Below are 12038 nucleotides of genomic sequence, written 5' to 3'. Positions count from 1 at the left end.
CTACACTAAACTGTATATACTGAGCTTTTAAAAGACAAAACTGAAACCTGTTTCCTTCTTTCTGTGTTAGTTGTCTGTTACTAAATCACCGTGTGGCTGATCATACGGCTTATCAACGTCAAAGCCCATGAGAGAACATCTAGTATCTCCAGTGTCTGTTACTTCCTATCACCTTGTGTCAGTTCTTACCATCTTCCACTAACAAGCAGCTACAGGTACGCTTTCTTCATCATCTGTTTTTCTGCCATTTATCCACATTATTCATCTCCTGTCTCCTCCCTGCTTTCCGTTTATTTTCAGGTCATGATCTCCAGTGAGCTTTCTGCTATCGAGCTACTGCAAGATGCCATGGAGAACAGTCCCAAAATGTTTATCTTACTCCGGTTAGTATTATTATCCTTCTTTCTTCAGTCATATTGGTTTTGTCTTAGCTTAAACTTTCCTTGGATTCTTTTATTTTTCCAATGACAAATCTACAACTTTTAGTGTAAAAATATCAACTTAAGAGGGTCTGTTTCAGTCTTTAGTACTGATTCCTGAAGAGCCCACCAGTAGAAAGTTAATTAACCAGTTGAGTTTTCCATTGGAAGAGAAGCTTTCACAGCCTCCGTCAAAAGGTTGAGTAAAAGTTCCTAAAAATGAGGCCTCGTTTATCAAACGTTCTTAAGAAGAATTTTTTTCTTAAAACTTACAACATTTTTCCCAAAAACTCCTTCATTCACCAGTGTTCTCTTATTTGGGTTTCATTCTCAGGTAAGAACAGAATCTACACACACTCAAATGATTCTGCGGCATAAAACCTCATGAATCTGACGAAGGCGTTTTCTTAAACCTTTTCTCAAGAACAATCAAAACAAATGTTGCACGAGTTTCTGTAAATGTGAAAAAACATGGAACCGTGATTTCAGGTCGGGAGTCACATACTGGAGGCAGGGCTGCCAGGATTTTCTAGGACTTTGGTTGTCTAAGGAAAAAAATTCCATTCGGGACATAAAATGAATTTTGACTGGATCAGATTATCCTCAATGTTGGGTAATTGTAGACTGTGGTTTAGCAGCGGCGCACTGACCTGTTAAGGCACTACACAGCGCTGCAGTGCAATAAAATGAGAAGGTTTTGTTCTGTAGCTGGACCGCCGGGTGTTGTTTCATCTTCTTCATCATTCTGAACACGTTGTCATATTATTCCAGTGTTTTGTCTTTGTGTTCTGGAAGCAAACACTTATTGGCACCAAATATCAGAAGAACAGAATAATTCTTAATGTAAATTTAATTGTAGACTATGACGTCTTTTATTTTTTCGCATGATTGAAGCGGGTGGGGTTTTCTTTAAGACGACTGCCCAGGGCAGCAGCCATCCCACACACTCTGCTTCCACAGAAACTATTAATACAGGTCGCACCTTGAACAGATCTAGGAATACCCAGAAATATCTGCGTCAGATGGCACTGACCTGTTCAGGCACTGGGTTGTATTCTGCAGCTGATCTGACATTTATCTTTGAACTGACGACGTCTTTCACTGAATGGGTTTCTTGTTGAATTACGAATACGCCGTTCATTAAATTTATCAAAAAAATGATAAGCTCGGCTCGTCGTAACCTGTAACTGCACATTCTGTGAATAGCGTAGCCCTAATAAACACACAGGAGAACGTTATTAACTCCTCTTTTAGGTTCTCATTTTCCACCCCAACAACATCACTGGCTCTTACTTGGACACCCCATTGTCAAAGTTCTGGCTTCACCTTGTCAAATAAAATTACTGAACAAATTCACCCAGAACGTCTAGTTTTAATAAACAGAATAAGGTTCTTGGTTTACATATCAGAGCATGTTTGATATTTCATGTTCTTATCATTAAAATAGCCACAACAGGTCGAACAAAAAGGAATTACCATCTCCACAAATATCATTATTACCAAGTCCATGATTGGGATTATCCAAACATTTCATTAGATGAGTTATAGTAGATATTAATATGACAGCTTCTAGTTTTTTCCTCATGGTAGAAACACGCTTGCTGTCTGAAGGTTATTTTGTTAGTGTTGCTAATGTGAAGAAAAAGTCATGGAAATCTACACCAGGGGGGTCAAACTGAGTTTGTTTAAGGCCACAGCTCTGCAGACGTTACTGTAAGCCATCCCACACACACTGCTTCCATAGAAACTTCTAATACAGGTCGCACCTTGAACATATCTAGGAATACCTAGAAATATCCATGAATCATTCTACAGTGAAGCCCATACAGATCACAGGAAGCACTGTTAAGTGTCGTTCAGAGCCGTTGTGATCCAGTGTGGTAAAAGAAAGTCCTACATCCTTTCTTAGGTGGAAATAATAGAAAAACATAACAGCTCTTAAAAATAAAAGCTTGAGTGTCAGATTTTAGAACTTAAATCTAAAGATCCTACACTAAACTGTATATACTGAGCTTTTAAAAGACAAAACTGAAACCTGTTTCCTTCTTTCTGTGTTAGTTGTCTGTTACTAAATCACCGTGTGGCTGATCATACGGCTTATCAACGTCAAAGCCCATGAGAGAACATCTAGTATCTCCAGTGTCTGTTACTTCCTATCACCTTGTGTCAGTTCTTACCATCTTCCACTAACAAGCAGCTACAGGTACGCTTTCTTCATCATCTGTTTTTCTGCCATTTATCCACATTATTCATCTCCTGTCTCCTCCCTGCTTTCCGTTTGTTTTCAGGTCATGATCTCCAGTGAGCTTTCGGCTATCGAGCTACTGCAAGATGCCACGGAGAACAGTCCCAAAATGTTTATCTTACTCCGGTTAGTATTATTATCCTTCTTTCTTCAGTCATATTGGTTTTGTCTTAGCTTAAACTTTCCTTGGATTCTTTTATTTTTCAATGACAAATCTACAACTTTTAGTGTAAAAATATCAACTTAAGAGGGTCTGTTTCAGTCTTTAGTACTGATTCCTGAAGAGCCCACCAGTAGAAAGTTAATTAACCAGTTGAGTTTTCCATTGGAAGAGAAGCTTTCACAGCCTCCGTCAAAAGGTTGAGTAAAAGTTCCTAAAAAATGAGGCCTCGTTTATCAAACGTTCTTAAGAAGAATTTTTTTCTTAAAACTTACAACATTTTTCCCAAAAACTCCTTCATTCACCAGTGTTCTCTTATTTGGGTTTCATTCTCAGGTAAGAACAGAATCTACACACACTCAAATGATTCTGCGGCATTAAACCTCATGAATCTGACGAAGGCGTTTTCTTAAACCGTTTCTCAAGAACAATTAAAACAAATGTTGCACGAGTTTCTGTAAATGTGAAAAAACATGGAACCGTGATTTCAGGTCGGGAGTCACATACTGGAGGCAGGGCTGCCAGGATTTTCTAGGACTTTGGTTGTCTAAGAAAAAAAAATTCCATTCGGGACATAAAATGAGTTTTGACTGGATCAGATTATCCTCAATGTTGGGTAATTGTAGACTGTGGTTTAGCAGCGGCGCACTGACCTGTTAAGGCACTACACAGCGCTGCAGTGCAATAAAATGAGAAGGTTTTGTTCTGTAGCTGGACCGCCGGGTGTTGTTTCATCTTCTTCATCATTCTGAACACGTTGTCATATTATTCCAGTGTTTTGTCTTTGTGTTCTGGAAGCAAACACTTATTGGCACCAAATATAAGAAGAACAGAATAATTCTTAATGTAAATTTAATTGTAGACTACGACGTCTTTTTATTTTTTCGCATGACTGAAGCGGGTGGGGTTTTCTTTAAGACGACTGCCCAGGGCAGCAGCCATCCCACACACTCTGCTTCCACAGAAACTATTAATACAGGTCGCACCTTGAACAGATCTAGGAATACCCAGAAATATCTGCGTCAGATGGCACTGACCTGTTCAGGCACTGGGTTGTATTCTGCAGCTGATCTGACATTTATCTTTGAACTGACGACGTCTTTCACTGAATGGGTTTCTTGTTGAATTACGAATACGCCGTTCATTAAATTTATCAAAAAAATGATAAGCTCGGCTCGTCGTAACCTGTAACTGCACATTCTGTGAATAGCGTAGCCCTAATAAACACACAGGAGAACGTTATTAACTCCTCTTTTAGGTTCTCATTTTCCACCCCAACAACATCACTGGCTCTTACTTGGACACCCCATTGTCAAAGTTCTGGCTTCACCTTGTCAAATAAAATTACTGAACAAATTCACCCAGAACGTCTAGTTTTAATAAACAGAATAAGGTTCTTGGTTTACATATCAGAGCATGTTTGATATTTCATGTTCTTATCATTAAAATAGCCACAACAGGTCGAACAAAAAGGAATTACCATCTCCACAAATATCATTATTACCAAGTCCATGATTGGGATTATCCAAACATTTCATTAGATGAGTTATAGTAGATATTAATATGACAGCTTCTAGTTTTTTCCTCATGGTAGAAACACGCTTGCTGTCTGAAGGTTATTTTGTTAGTGTTGCTAATGTGAAGAAAAAGTCATGGAAATCTACACCAGGGGGGTCAAACTGAGTTTCTTTAAGGCCACAGCTCTGCAGACGTTACTGTAAGCCATCCCACACACACTGCTTCCATAGAAACTTCTAATACAGGTCGCACCTTGAACATATCTAGGAATACCTAGAAATATCCATGAATCATTCTACAGTGAAGCCCATACAGATCACAGGAAGCACTGTTAAGTGTCGTTCAGAGCCGTTGTGATCCAGTGTGGTAAAAGAAAGTCCTACATCCTTTCTTAGGTGGAAATAATAGAAAAACATAACAGCTCTTAAAAATAAAAGCTTGAGTGTCAGATTTTAGAACTTAAATCTAAAGATCCTACACTAAACTGTATATACTGAGCTTTTAAAAGACAAAACTGAAACCTGTTTCCTTCTTTCTGTGTTAGTTGTCTGTTACTAAATCACCGTGTGGCTGATCATACGGCTTATCAACGTCAAAGCCCATGAGAGAACATCTAGTATCTCCAGTGTCTGTTACTTCCTATCACCTTGTGTCAGTTCTTACCATCTTCCACTAACAAGTAGCTACAGGTACGCTTTCTTCATCATCTGTTTTTCTGCCATTTATCCACATTATTCATCTCCTGTCTCCTCCCTGCTTTCCGTTTATTTTCAGGTCATGATCTCCAGTGAGCTTTCGGCTATCGAGCTACTGCAAGATGCCACGGAGAACAGTCCCAAAATGTTTATCTTACTCCGGTTAGTATTATTATCCTTCTTTCTTCAGTCATATTGGTTTTGTCTTAGCTTAAACTTTCCTTGGATTCTTTTATTTTTCAATGACAAATCTACAACTTTTAGTGTAAAAATATCAACTTAAGAGGGTCTGTTTCAGTCTTTAGTACTGATTCCTGAAGAGCCCACCAGTAGAAAGTTAATTAACCAGTTGAGTTTTCCATTGGAAGAGAAGCTTTCACAGCCTCCGTCAAAAGGTTGAGTAAAAGTTCCTAAAAAATGAGGCCTCGTTTATCAAACGTTCTTAAGAAGAATTTTTTTCTTAAAACTTACAACATTTTTCCCAAAAACTCCTTCATTCACCAGTGTTCTCTTATTTGGGTTTCATTCTCAGGTAAGAACAGAATCTACACACACTCAAATGATTCTGCGGCATTAAACCTCATGAATCTGACGAAGGCGTTTTCTTAAACCGTTTCTCAAGAACAATTAAAACAAATGTTGCACGAGTTTCTGTAAATGTGAAAAAACATGGAACCGTGATTTCAGGTCGGGAGTCACATACTGGAGGCAGGGCTGCCAGGATTTTCTAGGACTTTGGTTGTCTAAGGAAAAAAATTCCATTCGGGACATAAAATGAGTTTTGACTGGATCAGATTATCCTCAATGTTGGGTAATTGTAGACTGTGGTTTAGCAGCGGCGCACTGACCTGTTAAGGCACTACACAGCGCTGCAGTGCAATAAAATGAGAAGGTTTTGTTCTGTAGCTGGACCGCCGGGTGTTGTTTCATCTTCTTCATCATTCTGAACACGTTGTCATATTATTCCAGTGTTTTGTCTTTGTGTTCTGGAAGCAAACACTTATTGGCACCAAATATCAGAAGAACAGAATAATTCTTAATGTAAATTTAATTGTAGACTATGACGTCTTTTATTTTTTCGCATGATTGAAGCGGGTGGGGTTTTCTTTAAGACGACTGCCCAGGGCAGCAGCCATCCCACACACTCTGCTTCCACAGAAACTATTAATACAGGTCGCACCTTGAACAGATCTAGGAATACCCAGAAATATCTGCGTCAGATGGCACTGACCTGTTCAGGCACTAGGTTGTATTCTGCAGCTGATCTGACATTTATCTTTGAACTGACGACGTCTTTCACTGAACGGGTTTCTTGTTGAATTACGAATACGCCGTTCATTAAATTTATCAAAAAAATGATAAGCTCGGCTCGTCGTAACCTGTAACTGCACATTCTGTGAATAGCGTAGCCCTAATAAACACACAGGAGAACGTTATTAACTCCTCTTTTAGGTTCTCATTTTCCACCCCAACAACATCACTGGCTCTTACTAATCCACCCCACTGTCAACGTTTTGGCTTCACCTTGTCAAATAAAATTACTGAACAAATTCACCCAGAATGTCTAGTTTTAATAAACAGAATAAGGTTCTTGGTTTACATATCAGAGCATGTTTGATATTTCATGTTCTTATCATTAAAATAGCCACAACAGGTCGAACAAAAACGAATTACCATCTCCACAAATATCATTATTACCAAGTCCATGATTGGGATTATCCAAACATTTCATTAGATGAGTTATAGTAGATATTAATATGACAGCTTCTAGTTTTTTCCTCATGGTAGAAACACGCTTGCTGTCTGAAGGTTATTTTGTTAGTGTTGCTAATGTGAAGAAAAAGTCATGGAAATCTACACCAGGGGGGTCAAACTGAGTTTCTTTAAGGCCACAGCTCTGCAGACGTTACTGTAAGCCATCCCACACACACTGCTTCCATAGAAACTTCTAATACAGGTCGCACCTTGAACATATCTAGGAATACCTAGAAATATCCATGAATCATTCTACAGTGAAGCCCATACAGATCACAGGAAGCACTGTTAAGTGTCGTTCAGAGCCGTTGTGATCCAGTGTGGTAAAAGAAAGTCCTACATCCTTTCTTAGGTGGAAATAATAGAAAAACATAACAGCTCTTAAAAATAAAAGCTTGAGTGTCAGATTTTAGAACTTAAATCTAAAGATCCTACACTAAACTGTATATACTGAGCTTTTAAAAGACAAAACTGAAACCTGTTTCCTTCTTTCTGTGTTAGTTGTCTGTTACTAAATCACCGTGTGGCTGATCATACGGCTTATCAACGTCAAAGCCCATGAGAGAACATCTAGTATCTCCAGTGTCTGTTACTTCCTATCACCTTGTGTCAGTTCTTACCATCTTCCACTAACAAGCAGCTACAGGTACGCTTTCTTCATCATCTGTTTTTCTGCCATTTATCCACATTATTCATCTCCTGTCTCCTCCCTGCTTTCCGTTTATTTTCAGGTCATGATCTCCAGTGAGCTTTCGGCTATCGAGCTACTGCAAGATGCCACGGAGAACAGTCCCAAAATGTTTATCTTACTCCGGTTAGTATTATTATCCTTCTTTCTTCAGTCATATTGGTTTTGTCTTAGCTTAAACTTTCCTTGGATTCTTTTATTTTTCATTGACAAATCTACAACTTTTAGTGTAAAAATATCAACTTAAGAGGGTCTGTTTCAGTCTTTAGTACTGATTCCTGAAGAGCCCACCAGTAGAAAGTTAATTAACCAGTTGAGTTTTCCATTGGAAGAGAAGCTTTCACAGCCTCCGTCAAAAGGTTGAGTAAAAGTTCCTAAAAAATGAGGCCTCGTTTATCAAACGTTCTTAAGAAGAATTTTTTTCTTAAAACTTACAACATTTTTCCCAAAAACTCCTTCATTCACCAGTGTTCTCTTATTTGGGTTTCATTCTCAGGTAAGAACAGAATCTACACACACTCAAATGATTCTGCGGCATTAAACCTCATGAATCTGACGAAGGCGTTTTCTTAAACCGTTTCTCAAGAACAATTAAAACAAATGTTGCACGAGTTTCTGTAAATGTGAAAAAACATGGAACCGTGATTTCAGGTCGGGAGTCACATACTGGAGGCAGGGCTGCCAGGATTTTCTAGGACTTTGGTTGTCTAAGGAAAAAAATTCCATTCGGGACATAAAATGAGTTTTGACTGGATCAGATTATCCTCAATGTTGGGTAATTGTAGACTGTGGTTTAGCAGCGGCGCACTGACCTGTTAAGGCACTACACAGCGCTGCAGTGCAATAAAATGAGAAGGTTTTGTTCTGTAGCTGGACCGCCGGGTGTTGTTTCATCTTCTTCATCATTCTGAACACGTTGTCATATTATTCCAGTGTTTTGTCTTTGTGTTCTGGAAGCAAACACTTATTGGCACCAAATATCAGAAGAACAGAATAATTCTTAATGTAAATTTAATTGTAGACTATGACGTCTTTTATTTTTTCGCATGATTGAAGCGGGTGGGGTTTTCTTTAAGACGACTGCCCAGGGCAGCAGCCATCCCACACACTCTGCTTCCACAGAAACTATTAATACAGGTCGCACCTTGAACAGATCTAGGAATACCCAGAAATATCTGCGTCAGATGGCACTGACCTGTTCAGGCACTGGGTTGTATTCTGCAGCTGATCTGACATTTATCTTTGAACTGACGACGTCTTTCACTGAATGGGTTTCTTGTTGAATTACGAATACGCCGTTCATTAAATTTATCAAAAAAATGATAAGCTCGGCTCGTCGTAACCTGTAACTGCACATTCTGTGAATAGCGTAGCCCTAATAAACACACAGGAGAACGTTATTAACTCCTCTTTTAGGTTCTCATTTTCCACCCCAACAACATCACTGGCTCTTACTTGGACACCCCATTGTCAAAGTTCTGGCTTCACCTTGTCAAATAAAATTACTGAACAAATTCACCCAGAACGTCTAGTTTTAATAAACAGAATAAGGTTCTTGGTTTACATATCAGAGCATGTTTGATATTTCATGTTCTTATCATTAAAATAGCCACAACAGGTCGAACAAAAACGAATTACCATCTCCACAAATATCATTATTACCAAGTCCATGATTGGGATTATCCAAACATTTCATTAGATGAGTTATAGTAGATATTAATATGACAGCTTCTAGTTTTTTCCTCATGGTAGAAACACGCTTGCTGTCTGAAGGTTATTTTGTTAGTGTTGCTAATGTGATGAAAAAGTCATGGAAATCTACACCAGGGGGGTCAAACTGAGTTTCTTTAAGGCCACAGCTCTGCAGACGTTACTGTAAGCCATCCCACACACACTGCTTCCATAGAAACTACTAATACAGGTCGCACCTTGAACATATCTAGGAATACCTAGAAATATCCATGAATCATTCTACAGTGAAGCCCATACAGATCACAGGAAGCACTGTTAAGTGTCGTTCAGAGCCGTTGTGATCCAGTGTGGTAAATAAAGTCCTACATCCTTTCTTAGGTGGAAATAATAGAAAAACATAACAGCTCTTAAAAATAAAAGCTTGAGTGTCAGATTTTAGAACTTAAATCTAAAGATCCTACACTAAACTGTATATACTGAGCTTTTAAAAGACAAAACTGAAACCTGTTTCCTTCTTTCTGTGTTAGTTGTCTGTTACTAAATCACCGTGTGGCTGATCATACGGCTTATCAACGTCAAAGCCCATGAGAGAACATCTAGTATCTCCAGTGTCTGTTACTTCCTATCACCTTGTGTCAGTTCTTACCATCTTCCACTAACAAGCAGCTACAGGTACGCTTTCTTCATCATCTGTTTTTCTGCCATTTATCCACATTATTCATCTCCTGTCTCCTCCCTGCTTTCCGTTTATTTTCAGGTCATGATCTCCAGTGAGCTTTCGGCTATCGAGCTACTGCAAGATGCCACGGAGAACAGTCCCAAAATGTTTATCTTACTCCGGTTAGTATTATTATCCTTCTTTCTTCAGTCATATTGGTTTTGTCTTAGCTTAAACTTTCCTTGGATTCTTTTATTTTTCAATGACAAATCTACAACTTTTAGTGTAAAAATATCAACTTAAGAGGGTCTGTTTCAGTCTTTAGTACTGATTCCTGAAGAGCCCACCAGTAGAAAGTTAATTAACCAGTTGAGTTTTCCATTGGAAGAGAAGCTTTCACAGCCTCCGTCAAAAGGTTGAGTAAAAGTTCCTAAAAAATGAGGCCTCGTTTATCAAACGTTCTTAAGAAGAATTTTTTTCTTAAAACTTACAACATTTTTCCCAAAAACTCCTTCATTCACCAGTGTTCTCTTATTTGGGTTTCATTCTCAGGTAAGAACAGAATCTACACACACTCAAATGATTCTGCGGCATTAAACCTCATGAATCTGACGAAGGCGTTTTCTTAAACCGTTTCTCAAGAACAATTAAAACAAATGTTGCACGAGTTTCTGTAAATGTGAAAAAACATGGAACCGTGATTTCAGGTCGGGAGTCACATACTGGAGGCAGGGCTGCCAGGATTTTCTAGGACTTTGGTTGTCTAAGGAAAAAAATTCCATTCGGGACATAAAATGAGTTTTGACTGGATCAGATTATCCTCAATGTTGGGTAATTGTAGACTGTGGTTTAGCAGCGGCGCACTGACCTGTTAAGGCACTACACAGCGCTGCAGTGCAATAAAATGAGAAGGTTTTGTTCTGTAGCTGGACCGCCGGGTGTTGTTTCATCTTCTTCATCATTCTGAACACGTTGTCATATTATTCCAGTGTTTTGTCTTTGTGTTCTGGAAGCAAACACTTATTGGCACCAAATATCAGAAGAACAGAATAATTCTTAATGTAAATTTAATTGTAGACTATGACGTCTTTTTATTTTTTTGCATGATTGAAGCGGGTGGGGTTTTCTTTAAGACGACTGCCCAGGGCAGCAGCCATCCCACACACTCTGCTTCCACAGAAACTACTAATACAGGTCGCACCTTGAACAGATCTAGGAATACCTAGAAATATCCATGAATCATTCTACAGTGAAGCCCATACAGATCACAGGAAGCACTGTTAAGTGTCGTTCAGAGCCGTTGTGATCCAGTGTGGTAAATAAAGTCCTACATCCTTTCTTAGGTGAAAATAATAGAAAAACATAACAATATTTATTTTTTTGCATGTTTATGACGAAGCGGGTGGGATTTGCTTCATCATCTGTTTTTCTGCCATTTACCCACGTTATTCATCTCCTGTCTCCTCCCTGCTTTCTGTTTATTTTCAGGCCACGATCCCCAAGGGGATTTCTGCTATCAAGCTATGGAAAGATGCCACAAAGAGCAGTGCCAAAATATTTATCTGACTGTAGTACATATTATTAATCTTTATTCTTCAGTTCTATTGTTTTTGTAATAGTTTGAACTTTTCTTGGATTCTTTTATTTTTTTATAGAAAAAATTACATCTTTTAATTCGAAAATCATCAAGTGAAGAGTGTCTGTTTCAGCCTTTTAGCACTGATTCCACCATTAGAGAGATAGTAAACCAGAAGCCTCTGTCAAAAGCTTGAGTAAACATCCTGAAAACGGGCCTCATTTACCAACCGTTCTTAAGAAGAAGTTTTTTCTTAAAACTTAAGGTTTTCTCAAAGATTTTAAAAAGAAATTTTAAGAAAAAAATTGAGGAAGACAATTTGATGAATAAGGACCTGTGTTTTTCCACGCTTAATGTTGCCCAAGTTATAGTTAAAAACATGTAATAACAGAGTTTTCAGATCGGGAGTCACAGACTGCAGGTAGGGTTGCCGCATGTCCAGGATTTTCCAGGAATTTGTTTGTCTAAGAACAAAATTTCCATTCCTGGACATAAAATGAGGCGTGATTGGATCAGATTATCCTCAATATTGGGTAATTGTAGGTTATTAATTATCGAAGGTGCACTGGCCTGTTCAGGCGCTACGCAGCACTGCAGTGTGGTCAAATGAGAAGATGTTGTTCTGCAGCTGA

The 12038-nt window shown here is 38.6% G+C and overlaps 2 long non-coding RNA genes across 2 annotated transcripts; both read left to right on the top strand.

The window, feature by feature from the left end:
- Nucleotides 1-352: 352 nt before the first annotated feature.
- On the top strand, nt 353-5005 carry LOC119265750. Its single transcript, XR_005131708.1, has 4 exons — nt 353-383; nt 2478-2622; nt 2708-2790; nt 4887-5005. It is a non-coding gene; the product is annotated as an uncharacterized LOC119265750 (long non-coding RNA).
- A 108-nt stretch (nt 5006-5113) lies between these two features.
- LOC119265742 lies at nt 5114-11395 on the top strand. The gene is made up of 6 exons (XR_005131698.1): nt 5114-5199; nt 7294-7438; nt 7524-7606; nt 9700-9844; nt 9930-10012; nt 11319-11395. It is a non-coding gene; the product is annotated as an uncharacterized LOC119265742 (long non-coding RNA).
- The last annotated feature ends 643 nt before the right edge of the window (nt 11396-12038 follow it).

This window comes from Pygocentrus nattereri, chromosome 17, assembly GCF_015220715.1.
Source record: "Pygocentrus nattereri isolate fPygNat1 chromosome 17, fPygNat1.pri, whole genome shotgun sequence".
In the NCBI taxonomy this organism is placed as follows: domain Eukaryota; kingdom Metazoa; phylum Chordata; class Actinopteri; order Characiformes; family Serrasalmidae; genus Pygocentrus; species Pygocentrus nattereri.
The sequence above is the reverse complement of the archived record's forward strand: the minus strand, read 5'-3'. Positions and strand labels throughout refer to the sequence as shown.